Genomic DNA, 14,550 nt, shown 5'->3' on the forward strand with positions numbered 1-14,550 from the left:
AGACTCGTCTTTGAGGAACGAGTGATAAATTTGGGTAGCAGCTGATTCCAGGTAAGGTTTGGAATTTTCCAATCACGATAGTGTTACAAGGATGGCTAATAGAACCACTCTTTGCAGTTGTTCCTCAAAAGGGGTAAACAATCAAATGGAGGTGAATCATCGGCCAATACAGAGTGGAGGTGATGATGAGAACATGACCAAGGCTTTAAAGGCTGAAGTACTACATTCACGATGGTTATTTACCGAAAATTGGTTCATTTTTTATTGAGCTTAAACGCTGGGGAAACATTTGCTCATTGCTTATGTTTATTTTCTAACGAGCATGAAGTCCACGTTAAAACTGCTCGATATATCCAGTCGTATAATAAGGATGTATCATATATAAAAATTGGCAATTTTTCAAATCTTTGCCCCACATCCTTTCTTTATGCAAGTTAGGAAACGACCAATCCTACGAGTTTAAAGGGTTAGAGGACCTACAAATTTAAAAAATAAATGGTCGCTCTTCGCTTCCATGCCAAAAGGTTTGCATGCCCCCAGGTATAAAATAGAGTTTCAAGGTCACCCTTCAATCTACGGACAAAAAAATTTGTTTTATCGGGAAAGGTTTACCTCTTTCAGGTTACCAAAGATTGTTTTATCTGCACCGCAAACAAAACACTTCTTCGGCGATGCCTACCGAAATAGACAATGGCGAGTGGCGTAGACGACTCCACCCACATAACTTTGACAAGGGAATCTTATTCCAGTCTAACCCCCTTTTCCAATCATGGACGGGAGTGTCAGACTAGTCATATATCTCTCACGGAAACCTATCCTATACCTGAAGTTTTCCTGCCAAAGCAGACCAGGGTGCATGCCCCCTGGGTTTCAGTCATGTCCCCCGAATTACTCGTGCTCATCAGGTGGACGGACTGGAGATTGATGAGACATTCCTTGCGTGAAAATACCATTCAGGGATGGTATATGACTATTTTCTATGCATGAACAAGGGAATGAAAGCTGGTCTACGAGCTTGACCACTCTTCCTTCATGCGAAAAACACATTACTCTAAAGAGTGATGAGACAATGGCTCCCATGCAATAAATATAGTCTCGTCCAAGGAGTAGATTATAATCCAGGGGTCCTTGGACTACCATTACGTTCATGTGAACAGTTTTCCCTCTCAATGTTATGGGCACATTGGGAAGGATCCCTAACGGTCGACTGGTTCCTTTGTCAAAGCCTGTTAGATTTCTCATCTCAGGCAAAAGTGATGGCGAACCAAGCACTTTCCAAGCAGTCGAGGAAAGGATACTCACAGAAGCCCCTTCATCTATGATGGTATCGGCCATAACCATTCTATATACTTGAGTAATGATTCAAAATGGTACACTAGCCGGTAAACAGGGTCTGCCTAGCTGATTCCAGTCGAAGGAAACAACTAGGTTGCTTGGAGGTGGGACTGAATAGACGGCCAGGTACGACTCTGAAGAACTTCCTTCCTACGGTAAAGGAATGGGTAAATTGTCCCCATGTTCATCGGAGTCTATGTTTACAAAAAGAATTTGGACGGTGTCATCCTTGTTCTCTTCGGTGACTGTATCATCTGAAGATGGAACCTCTAAAGGCAAGACCGGGTCAATTTCCGCCTTGACCTTTTGACTTTCATCTGGTATGGGTTCAGATGGTTTATCTTCAATGATAGATGCTTCTGCCGACCACCTGGGCGGGTCAGCCGGATTTTCAACTAGCGACGGACTCGGCAAGAGTTTCTTATATCCAGGAGGAAGTCGTAACGGTGAAATCGGATGATCATCCAAAACTCTTTTAACCTCATCTAAGAAGGGACAACAGTGGATGGCATGATTGCCTTCACACAGTTTACAAGGAAATTTGCACTTTCTTTTTTTTTCCAGGGGCTTCACTTTCACTAGTCGACGGTGTGCTTTCAACATGATCATCAGAGGTTGACGACACCGGGTTGTGGAAACGAGGAGACCATTCCCTTAAGATCTGAGGGATGCAAGGACAATCTCTATGATAGTGGTCTCCTTTCCAAATGACACATGGTGATTTAGGCTTGGTCGGTGCAGTGTGTGGATTTTCGCTAGACGACGCTTGGTTGCCCCTTTTCGCCTTTGGCTCCTTCTTCTTCTTCTCTTTCTTCTTCTTTTCCTTCTTCTTCTCTGGTGCTTGATTTTTGGCTTTATCAGCCTCATCAAGCGAAGAGGAAGGAGGAGAGGAAGAATTGGACGAAGTAGAGGGTTGGGGGGTAACTCTGGAATTGTCTAGTTGCTGACTCAATTGTTCATGAATTGCGGTGTTCTGAACGACGAAGGTTGAGAAAAGCCATACGAACAAGCCAATCGTCAATCCTGGAAGTGACAATGTGGACATGTGGGGTGCACCAACATCTCCCCAAGAGGAGAAGGGACTAGGATTTCCTCCAAGGGGAACTCCTTGGTTGGTGGACTCCATTCTCTCAACCTAAGACCAACGTAGGAAAGGTGGTGATTATTCCATTTAAAATAAATTTTATACGCTTTGACACAACATTTTTTTTCAATTTTAAAGAGTCGAGAAAAAAAAAATATGACTCTAGTCGCCTTTGATTTTTAATGAGCCTGAAGTGACAAGTGCTCAGATGGACCTTTTCTGTTAAGGAGTCTGAAAAGGAATGAAAGGGACTGCTCTGGAAATCTAGGCAGAGGGATTACCAAACTAATCACAAAACTGCAGAATACTTTTTACAGTACGGCAGTCAATCTTCTCGAATGTTGTGTTCAGTGCATTGCGATCGATAGGGCGGCAGACACGACTTCCTATGGATAAAGGATTAAGCCTATTGTGGTCTCCCAAAATATAATCGACAGTACGTGGGAGCACAAGTCCGTACTGGAACTTATCATCTCAAAGTGGAGGAATCACCCAACCAATAGTGAGAACAACAGTTACCAGGCTTTACGACGCCGGAATACGTCTCTAGCCTAGACTTCTAGATGTTGTGCGTTAGGTTCCAAAGCGTTGTTAGATTCATTAAATTTATTTTATAGTTGATCTTGCTTAAGAAATTTTCCTTTCAGGTTCACCGTGTGATGTAGATGTACAATTCCTAAAATGCAATCTAAGATGATAAACAGTCTTTTTATCTTCTTTGTGCAATGAAAATCCTAGCTACTAAGGAAAGAGAGACAATATTCTTTCAACAAAGAGCGAAGAGCACACACTATATGCACCGTCCTAAATCAAACCAATCAAACAGTCTAAATGCAAATGCACATGCATGTATTTGTTTTTAGCCTTCTTAATATGTGAATGATAAAAAGAAAGCTAATGCGCAAATCTGAATTACTTTTCAAAGCGACAATTACTAACAAGTTTCTTTTCAAAATCAAAATGAAGACAATGATGACACTTTGCGATTTGGAAATGAAAACTTGCTTTTGACACTAGAAAAGCTACTAATTCAGATAAAATACAATAGTAACAGGGTAATCAACTATCAAGAGAAATTAGACTCTCTTCTATGACTGAAAACGACACTTGCGACACTTTCAAATCAAGAAACGAGAGTAGAATTATGTTACTTTTTTGCAAAGGAGAACTAAAAATGACTCAACAAATACACAAAAAAATTTACAGTTCTTTGCACAATGGAGGTGGAATATCAGCAAGGAAAGGGGTTTCAAATAGAGGTGTACTGACTACAGGTAGAAAAAATCTTGAATAGATCTGAAAAGAGTTAACACAGAAACCAAAGTTTAGGAACAATGCCTAGTCTGATCAATGCACCTGTAACACAGTGAATTTGAAATGCAGTGCACCTACTACACTTGGGAAGTGCACTGAATTTGAGATTCACAGAACAGACAGTGCGCTGGACCAGAGACAGGACTTTGCTTGGGTTCCGGGTCACAGTTTGCAGTTCAGTTTAGGGATTTTGGCCGAGCAAATGGTAATCAATAAATCAATCATAGGGGTAGATCTAAGGAGGCTACTAGAGCCACCACAAGGGCAATTAGAGAGTTTGTAAATCTGTTGTTTAATTCATAAACGAAACCTGGAGATTGACTGAAGTGGCATTTATCTACTTTGCATTTGCATAGTAAATGCAGTTCGAAGGATACCTGGCTCAACTTTAGGCTCCGTCTGTCAATTTATAAAGTAAACAAATGTAGATAAACAAACAACCTAGTCGCTCCCTAGCAGAGTCGCCATTTTGTTATAGGGAAAAGTGTCTATGCAGAACTTCTAATCCCACTAAGGTGGGTAGCTACCTTAGAAACAAACAAAGTAAAGCTACTTTCGTTTTCCTTTATGAAAGATAGATGAGAGAAGAATAAAGGAGACCAACCTCTGTCTTGCGCTTGGTTCCTTGTTCGATTCCTCTCTCTTCTGATAGTCCTTTGCTACTTGCTTTCTTGTATACCCAACTTCACAGAGTACTTGTAGAATCAAAGCAGCATAACACTATACAAGAACATGGATCTATTATCATAAACAATCTAGGATCAGATGTAAATTGACCATACAAATGCATGAAACATAAATGACACAAGAGTATGGAGGAAAACTTGAATAGCTTTATTGATAATCAAGAAAGAGCCAAGAGAGTTACAACTAATTGTTCTGACCCAGCATCATCCTCTCAGCAAGTAAGCCCTTCTTCACCTCATGCAAAGCTTAGATCACCCAACACTATGATGTTGCCTCAAGAAACCAACAACAATTCCTTACAAGATGCAAAATTCCAGCCCCCTGGATCTCTGGGATGAGGGATCCATATATAGATGTCTGTAAGGGAGATGAGTTAGCTTGTGATTTGATTACTGTCTTCCCTCTAATAGTTCTTGCTTCCACTTGGAGATTGATGATCTCTTACTCATCCTTGGTCGAATTTAGAGAGGCAAGTGTCACAGGAGAAGTTTTTGGAAGATTCCATGCTTCTCCACCTCGCGGATTGACACTGCCATTTGTCTCTTCTCACCCATCACACCCCATAGAAGGGATTTTTGAAATGAAACGCACCCTTTGAGTGTACTTAGGTGAGATGCGATGCACTTTGCCTATGGAGCAGGTGAAATGATCCAGTTTTGACCAGTTCTGAGTAGTTTTTCATGGAGAACTTCTGGGAGAAGCTGTAATCAGTTGACCTTGTTCCTTTAGGGGTTGGAACAACACTTTTAGGGACTTAGGAGCCCTTGGTTTATGGACATTTTATGCTTGGGGTTGCAGTGCCCAAAAATGTCTATAACAACATGACACTACAGGAAAACCTACATGATGTACAAGAAACCTACAAGATTCCTTGTATTTCTACACGATGCAGCCGAGAGAAAAACGAGAGGTGTTGGAGGTGATGGAAGGTTTATGGAAGGTGGTGTATGGGTGGAATAGCGTGAGGAAAGGCTTAGGATCACTCAGAAGTTAGCAACAAGGTTAGGAGATGGTTGGATTCGCTCAATGTGCTTGGAAGAATTTCTATGTAGAATGATGAAATTAGTGAAGGCAATAGTGAAAGCGAGGAATGATTATGGTGGATGAAGTGGAAGGTGATTGCTAGCTATGAGGTCTTTGTCTTCTCCTAAAGTTCTTGCTCTACATCAAACATGTATAATTTCCAAAAAGTCATGTAAACAAGAAGCATTCTCATAAGCTAGAAAAGCAGAATTAATGAACTAGTTGTCTACCTTATGCAAGAGGAAAGTAGCTGAAAGGAATGGAATCATGGATGAGATATACTGCAAGAATGAAGATAGATGAGATGGAAATGTAATCCTACTTTGAAAAACTAATCAAATTCTATCTTAGATATAGTAAACTCTAAAGCCTATGAAAGAAATAGAAATCTGTGTTTTGGGGGTTGCATAAGGGTCCCTTCCTCAAATCATGATCCCAAAGGGAAGAAGTGAGGCTAGGACAACTGCTAATACCCTTGCAGTTCCTCTTTTATCCATGCCAACCTTCTACTCAAGTAAGGCACAAATGGAAACAAAATAATAAACAACCAATCTAATCTACACTACTTTGCAATGAAAATACCTCTAAAGACAAATTAACAATGAAGCTATGAAACTAAGTTAAACATGCAAATACAAAAAAAAGGTGCCTTGGCTACTAGGGTTGGGCCCTAACCCAAGAGCTTCAACCCTCTAAGTTAACTCAGTGCTGGCTCAAAACAAAACTCATTCTTATTACCAAAACAAATAATTACATCAAAATCTTCCACAAGTCTGGAGATCGAAAATAACTTAGAGTTATACAACAAAAAATTGAATTCTAATGAGGCTCTAGGCCTCTCTATTTATAAAACTAAAGTTACCAATGACTTCCTTAAAATTAAGGAGGTTCAGCTCCCAAACTTGACATAAACTAGCTCTTTGTCTCTCACTTGCTCAGCTGCCTTCTAATCCTCATGACTTGGTTGCTTGCACTCCGAGCTGGTGTGATAAATGGAGGAATATTCAAATGGGGGAGAAGTAAATGAGGAGGATTTACCTCCTACAATCCCTCTCCCTTGTCCCATTCGAGTTTCAACCTTAGTCTTTGCCAAAATTCCTTGATTTTCTCCTTCAAACCTGCATTCAATGCATATTAGTCCACTAGGCATGATATCCCACTCTAACTCATCTCATAAACAAAATATAATAAAAAACATGTAATAAGTTGTGATAAAAGTTGGTTTGACTAAGCTAGGAGGTGAATTAAGGCCCATTTAATTACCCAATGATGAGGCTCATCATCACGCCCCTATTGAAAGTTTTGCTCATCCTCTGAGCAGCTCAATCAATATCCATATCCTTCATGGCTCTAGTAGCCTCCCTAACATCCCATGCCTCTGCTGTGGTTTCCTCTTCTTATTCATAGAAACCTACTTTCCTTTCTACCTCCCCCCACTGCCTCTTTTCTTCTTCTTCCGTCCTTCCTTCTAGCATTCCTGAGAGGAGTGGTCAACTGATTTTCAAGCCAATCCAATTGTCTTTGTGCCTTTGCATGGATTGCTTGTATGTGGGTGTCCTGTTCAGTGCTTCTCCCATTCTTTCAGGAGAGTGGTATTCTCTTATATTTAAACTGTATGGTAATATCTTCCATCTCCTGAGGCAAGCATGTATGTTTTCATCCCGTAACAACCTGAAATGTCATCAAAATGTGAAATTCCTTGCTCTTGGGTAGCAATATACTTCGACGCAAGATTAGGATCATTTGCAATTAAATTATGTGTGCTTATGAGGGCCATTGTATTGGCTTGATCAACTCTGATTATAAGGGGCTCTATTTTTTATTTTGTGAATATCTTCTTCATTTATGTGGTCCTTGCTTGCTGATGGTTTATCCATGATGCCAAGCCATCAACTGTAAATCTCCTAGCTTGGCATTAGGGTCCCATACATTCATGTCTGTTAAGGCCATGTTATGAAAATAAAATTTAGACATCTTGGACCTATCTTCTAGTGTGATCTAATCACAAAGATCAATGAACTTCCTGGAGTCCTAAAATGGCATAGTGCCCCTCAATGCTAAGGTCTTAATTTGGAACTATAGCCACTGTTCCTTAAGGTATAGGGCATAGTATTTAGCTGACATCCTAAATTGGATCGCTTCCAGAGAGAAACTGGCCATACATTCCAATTGGTTCTCCCTTTCTTGCAACTATCCTTTCAACCATGCATTTTATGTCTCTAACTGATTTCTCATTATGGCCTCTCTGTCTCTCAAGCTACTTAGTTCTATGCCCATCTCCTTGAGCTTCTCCTCCATGTGACCAATGTCTTCCACCCCCTTGGATTTGGCAATCTGAATCCATCGATGAGTTCTGGCTCTCTCCTTCTCAAGCTCAAAGAATAGTGGAATAGCAATTTTTTGTGGAATGACCCTACCCCCTTCAATAAATTTGTAGTAAGATTCAAGGTTAGGTTGGGGGCTAGGTTCCTTTAACTCTCCTCTTCTTTTGTTTCTTGTTGTAGGCTTCCCTCCTTATCTAATTTTTAAAGTCTCCTATAGGTGTAGCAGTGTATCTTGTAGGACTACTTCAGCTTCCTGTAGGTCCTACTGTGTATCTTGTAGGATTGCTTTTCCCTTGTATGAAGTTGATCTAGTTATAGGCCTTCTCATATAGGTGATAGGAGACTTAGGAGGAGGAATTTTCCCCTGATGTTTAGGTGAGTCCTCAATCACAATGGGAATTTTGGTTGGTTTTTGGGGTTTCCTCTGCCTTATCCTTGTGCTTTTCCTTGTCCTGAACTATAAGGGGGTCTGCCTCTGTATTTTTTGCTTTTGTTTGATAGGGGTGCAAATACCAGTGAGGGAAGCTGGTCCTCCTCTCTCAGTGGCCTCTAGAGACACCCTAGGGGTCTACTCCTTGTCTTCTTCCTCCTCTTTTTCATTGCCCCTTTTCTCTTTGTTTTTCCTCTCCTCTTCTCCTTCTAGCTCCTCGTCTTGTTTATCAGTCGCTTCTTTATCATCTTCCATTGTCTCCTAACCATTCTCTTTCTCTTTCTCCTCTTATTATTTTTTCCAGCAAAACTAGTGTCTTTTCGATCGACTAGCCCTCTAGGATTGGCAGCTATCCTAGAAACAAACAGTTTAAAGCAATTTTTGATTGCCTCTATGTATGATAGATAATAAAGAGGCAAAGGAACCAACCTGGATCTTCCGCTTAACTCCTTGCTTGATCTCTCTCCCCCTTGATAGAGCTTTCACCTCTTCTCCTACTTATCCCGCTTAGTGAATACCGGTAGAGACAAAGTAACAAAACACCGTCAAAGCATCTTGATCTATTATATCATAAGCATTGCAGAATCAGAAATACAATGAACATACAATAGCATTCACAAATAAAAACATTCACAAATACACAATTGTATGGAGGAAAACTCAAAGAACCTTATTAAAATAGAAGGGAGAAATACAACCTAGTTGTTTGATCAGCATTATCCTCCCCGCATCAAAGCCCTCTTCACCTCATGAAAATCAAGATCACCCAATAATACAATGCTCTTTCTGAGATACAAACTATTAGAACTTCCTTGCAAATTACCAAATTCGAGCCTCTAGATCTCTCAGATGAGGGATCCATTTATAGATGTCTGCAGGGTGTGAGTCATCTTTGGGTTTTTTATTATTGTCACTCCACTTGTTTTTCTTCGTTCCACTTGGAGATTTCTTGGATCTCTTACTCATCCCTGGGCGAATTTAGAGAAATAAGTGTCATATGAGAAGTTTCTGGAAGATTCCATGAGCATCCACTTAGCAATCTGTCTCAGAAATTTTTCCATTCTTGCTCATCGCACCCCACAGAAGGCCTCATTAGTATGCATCGCACCTGGCTAGTGTATAAGTTAGTATGCATCGCACCCTGATAGTGGAGCTCTCAGTATGGTCCAATTTAGGGCAGTTCTTGATGGTTTTTCAGGTGGAACTTTTGGGGAATGATGTAATCAGTTGACCATGATCTTTTAGGGTATGAAACAACACTTTTAGGGATTAAAAAGCCCTAGTTTATTGACATATAAGATTAGGGTTGAAGTTCCCAAATATGCCTATAACACTTATTCATCTTCCTCCTCATTTACATCATCTTCCTCCTCATTTCTCTCATCTTCACCCTGCTATGCTTTTTCTTCCTCTTCTTCATTCTCTTCCTCATCATGTTCATTGATAGTGGGACTAACATCATATGTGATAGCCTTGATGTCCTCCTCTGGCTGCATGTCTTTGAAACTCGACCATTGGATAGGAATTCTAAGGTTGTGGAGGGCATCTTCTATGATGATTCTAATTAACCCATGATGAGCTAATTGTTGGGAGTTCCCTCTTGCACCTTCATGCTTGTGTCTATTGGCGATTCCAGAAGGAAGTATGGTATGATGAGCCCATGGTGAGGAGGTTTTTCTGCTCCAAACCTCAACTCTTCCAGGAGCCTAAAGTGATAGCCATAGACCACGCTATAGCTACCCTGACATGATCTATATTTGATAAGTTGGTAGCTCACCTCATTCTAGGGATATGGCAAGCTTGCTCTCCTTACTCCATTCTTGTCTTCAATGGGTTCCTCACCTTCTAAAAAGAATTTCCTCTTGGCAATATGGCTATCTCCCTTTCCTTCCTTCCTCCATGGTACACCTAAGGGAGGTGTGGTAACTTTGCTAATGAGTTCAGGGGTGAGCTCTATGGAGAGGCCTCTTATCACAACAGTGGCATGGACTGTGGTAAGTGGAATGAGGGAGAGAGAAAACTCTTAGGCCACTTCATCATCATACCCTCTTAATTTTTTGAAATACCTCATCCAATTATGCCTTGTGAATATTTCTAACACTCGAGGGTGTTGTTGAATTCTCACAGTGTTAATGGGCTCCCTTCTATTAAACCCTCCTGTCATATTGGTTTGTGAAGTTTGAGGAAATGAGAGGGTTGATACAATTGTTAAATTCAACAGTGAATAATTGAAATGATTATGTGGACAATTCCCTTACTCAGCTGCCAAATTCACTCAAACTAGATGATTTCTTGTTCAATTCACTTGGAAAAAGGGAAGTAATTATAGATCCTACCTCCTCATAGTGTTTTATGTGGCCAACCCCCATGTTTTCCCCTTTGAAACTCCTCTTGGCCAATCTTATAGAGTATCTTTGTGTATCCTGTAGGAATCCTATGTGCAATCCTCTATGATTTCCTGTGCAATCCTATAGGAAGTCCTATTCAGAAAAATGATGGAGTTCTCCTCTTCTCTAGGTGGCCTGTTTATGAGAGTGACTTTTTCAAGAGTGACCCTCGAGGAAATGCATGCATGAGTGCATGGGGATCAACAAATATTTCTTCTTATGGCTGAGTTATGTGAGGTGGTGTGGTGGTAGCAGAAGTACATTTTCTATTTTTTGACCCTTGGTCCCCACTACCACCTCATCATTTCCCCCTCCTCGTAATCAACTCCCAGTTCATGCGTGTGTAGACTTAACTATTTTTTCTTGCTCTTTTTTCTTTGACGTGATTGTTGCCACATGTGGGAGGACCAACTATTTTGTCTTTGTCGATTGAACGAAGGTGGCCAAGTTAACTGACCACCTTTCACTTATAAACCAACTTACCTGTAACCTTTACAACTTTTCACTAAATTATACAAATGACAGAGTGAGCGAGATACTTATCTATGGTGCTAACCCTTGCTAGAGTTGTTGAAGACCAGAGGTGTTTACTGTGTGTTGGCTGAATGCTATTTTCCTTCTTTTTTTTATTGCTCCCTGATGATTCCTTTGATGTGCAGGTACCAGGTGTTAAAGATGCTAGTGTTGTTGTTTCTTTGGAGCTCCTTCTTCTCTTGGATCATTATTTTGGAAGCTTACTGCAATCATGTTTTGTATTTTGTGGGATAGGTTGCTACAGGATTTCCTACAGGATGTCCTATATCTGCTCCTCCCTCAGAACTCTTAGTCATACACTCTCCTAGGATTTTGAGGATGGTGACATGGATTGAGAGGAAGACTAGGAGTGTGGATAAATGAGACATACTCAGGTGTTGCTCCCTTATACTCTCCGTTTCATGTTTTTTTCTTCTTTTTTCTTGAAGACTGTGACAAATATAATTTTTTTGAAACTATTTATTTATTTATTTATTTATTTTTTATGGTGACTACACGGGAGATGAAAGTGGTCATAGGTATGGTAATGAAATGTTGATGTAGGGGTGTCATTTCTTTGACATAGTAGGTCATTTTTTTCCCTAGGGTCACTTCCTATAAGATTCCCAAGCCACTGTAATTCATACAAGATCATCCTGCAGGTGTTTTGGGGTTCCTGTAGGTTTATAGGGGATCCTATAGAAAACACAGTCCCCTTGTAAACTGAATGAAAGGAGTGAGAAAAATGGAAGAAATGGTGGAGTAATGAATGACAAAGAGTGGAAAAATAACAATGTGAGTGAAATTGGTCACTTTTTTATCCTCATTTTTTCTCTGATCATTCTCTTTTTTGACTTTCAAATAGAAATTTCATGATTTTTTTCTCTTTTCTTGTTTTTTTTTTTGAAAATAACTAGGCTGCCTCTGAGAGTTTTTCATCCTAGTTGTTTGACCCGGGCGCCTCGAGAGAGGTTTTCACCTAGGAATCCTTTTATTTTCCTTTTTTTGACACCATTGGGTCGCCCCAAGAGGTTTTTAACCCAATAGTGGGACTTGGGCACCTCATTGAGGTTTTCACTCGAGTCCTTATTTTTCTTTTTTCTTAGTGATTTGATGAGGTAGGAGCTGAAACTTGCTCCACTACCATCAAATCACTAAGAAAAGAGGCAATGGTCTTCTATAAACTTTCAATCAGTGCCCATTAAAAAGTAAAGGAATGGCCTCTTCATCTATGGTTCTGATCTGAACTGAACCATTATCATGACATCTCTCTATAACATAAGGTCTTAGCCATTATAACATAAGGTCCTAGCCATCTTGTCCTTAACTTGTCCTTAAAGTATTTATATCTGGAATCATATAACAAGGCCTAATCACCTTCTTGAAATTGTTTATCCTTGATGCTTTTATCATGCCATATCTTCCTCTGAAGTTGGATTAGCTCCATGTGTAGGAGGGCCTGCATTCTGAGCTCATCTAAACCATTTAACTGTAGCAATCTGTCTTTTTGTGCACTATTGAGAACTAGATCTAGTTGAGCTTCCATCCTTAGTGTGTTATACTCAAACTTACTGGACAACTGGGCCTTTTTCCCATAGATCAGCTGATAGGGTGTGAATCCAATGGTGGTCTTACAGGTGGTATTATAGGCCTAGTTGGCCTCAACTAGTCCATCTGCCCAATCTTTCCTACTTCTATTAACCACCTTGGTCAAGATGCCCTCCAAGGCTCTGTTGGTCACCTCCACTTGCCCATTAGCTTGTGGGTGATAGCGAGTGGAGGTCCTATTCTTGATCTTGTGCTGGCTGAGAAAGTCTTCAATCATGTTGGAGGTAAACTAGCTACCTTGATCAGTGATCAATCCTCTATGGTACCCAAATTTGTAAAATACATTCTCCCTTAAGAATTCAACCACCTTCTCCTGTGTTGTTGCATTAATTGCCTTGGTTTCGTCCCACATAGTCAGATAGCCAGTGCACACAATTATGTACAGTTTTTGCTTGGAAGGAGTGTTGAAAATAATACTAAGAAGGGGGGTGAATCAATATTATTAAGTCAAATTCTTTTTCAATTTATACAAAGATTTGTATACGCTACTTCAGTTAATGAAAACAGCATGTATACGCAACTCTGACTAATGAAATTCGCATATTACTTCCAGACTTATAATTTAATTTATTCTTCAGATGTTGATCATTAATCTAAGTGTTAGAACCATATAACAGTAAGCAGGAACAGAAAAGTAGAGCAGAAAGTCACACAAAAGAACACAAGATATAAGGTGGAAACCCAATGTGGGTGAAAACCACCTGTTGCAATATGTCTCTATCTTCTTTCAATTAGAAACTTCTTTTTACAATGATTCTGTACTAGTGCAGTCTTATACCAGCACGAAGGCTTCAACCTGCAGAAGGCTACAACCTTCTCTTGTTCTCCAGCTTCTCTTGGAAGGGAGCTACAACCCCCTTAGCTCTTGTACTAGCTGAGGTACTAGTACGTAGGTGCTGACCTACAGAAGGCTTCAACCTTCTCTCTTCTCCAAGGGACCACGTTTCATAAATTTTCAAACTGGATCCATGAATATCAATCAAACATCAAGTAGATCTGCAACAACCAATCTCCTTTGTACAAATACCGAATCAACCAATAACTTATCAGAATGTTGTAACCAGAAAATAGTATGAGTAACCAGACACCAATTCTGAACCCAAAACACTACAGCAATAAACAGAAGCAGCTAAAACATATTTCAAAAGGTGTACACTACATCACCAATAGAACCTATGTACATACGCAGCTATGCCAAAGCCAACTAGCGTATACGTAGTCTTCACTTGCTTAACCTGCGTGTATACGCACCTCCGCTGTGTCGAACCTACGTACAGATCTATAAAATATAATTTATCCTTTTACTTAATCAGACATCATCTATACTGAGATTATCAGATTTATAGATCTAATCATGCACCAAATATAACAGATCAAAATCACACAATGATACTGCTATTCAAGCCTTGAGATCTCGACCCATCAATAGATCTTAACCATCATGTAATGCTCAAGTTTCTCCTTGATTCAGATCCAGCTGTAACTCACCAACCAATCACCAGGATTCCAGATCTTGCTCCTCTCAAGATATTCAACACATAAGTCAATACCCTTACCAAATGATCTCCTTCCCTTTTTATAGTCTTAAGCCTTACTCAAACCATGGTCCAAAACCATTGGGAACTAATACTAGGGACCCAATACTTGGGTTCAACACTTTAAATGCAATACCAAGGACCAAAACCATAGGTTCCAATATGTCAAACTAAATACCATGGACCAACCATAAGTTTTCCCACATGTAAGCGCTTTTCTTTGCATGAAACTGTGTGCATATGTATACGTGCCTTCTGATCGGTACACCCACGTGTATACGCAACTTTGTTACGAGGAACCTGTGTATAC

This window comes from Pinus tabuliformis, chromosome 7 (genome assembly GCF_031772625.1).
Source record: "Pinus tabuliformis cultivar Carrire ecotype Pingquan chromosome 7, CPIR1, whole genome shotgun sequence".
Lineage (NCBI taxonomy): Eukaryota > Viridiplantae > Streptophyta > Pinopsida > Pinales > Pinaceae > Pinus > Pinus tabuliformis.